The sequence below is a fragment of the Talpa occidentalis genome, unplaced genomic scaffold (genome assembly GCF_014898055.3).
Source record: "Talpa occidentalis isolate TD23 unplaced genomic scaffold, MPIMG_talOcc4v2.1 talOcc4.2, whole genome shotgun sequence".
Taxonomy (NCBI): domain Eukaryota; kingdom Metazoa; phylum Chordata; class Mammalia; order Eulipotyphla; family Talpidae; genus Talpa; species Talpa occidentalis.
Window position 1 is genome coordinate 41,119,856 of NW_023602073.1, and position 569 is coordinate 41,120,424.

The following is a 569-nucleotide window of genomic DNA, read 5'->3' on the forward strand; positions in this document are numbered from 1 at the left end:
CCTGGGGGAAGCCTTGGACGCTGAGCCAGAAGTCTGCCAGCTTGACTTTTCCTTCTCAGATCAGCACAACGTTCTCGGGGCCTCACATCCCGGTGTGCAATGCCCTTGGCATGGTAGTATCTGAGGGCCACGAGGATCTGCTGAAAGAGCTGGCAGGCCATGCTCTCCTCCAGGTGCCCACGCTCGCTCAGACCTGCAGGTCTTCCCCTCTGCACGTACTCCATGACGAGGTGTAGCTTCGGCCCAGTGTCCACCACCTGGAAGCTCCACGATGTTCGGTGGTAAGGGCTTCATGCACCCCATCTCGCGGGCCAGGAGGCGGAGGTCAGGCAGCTCGGACTTGCGACTTCCTGATGAGCACCTTCATGCCCATGAGCGCGTGCAGCGCCAGCATAACCTTGGTGTGGGTGCCCCGCCCCAGCGCCCCAACGCCTGGTAGCTTTTTACTTTATGTCCCGGGGACTGAGGCGATTGCACATAGCGCCTGTGCACTGGACTACGCCGACTACACTCACCAGCCCTGACTGTGCTCACAGCCCTTGCGCTACCTCCGCTGACAACTGACTCTC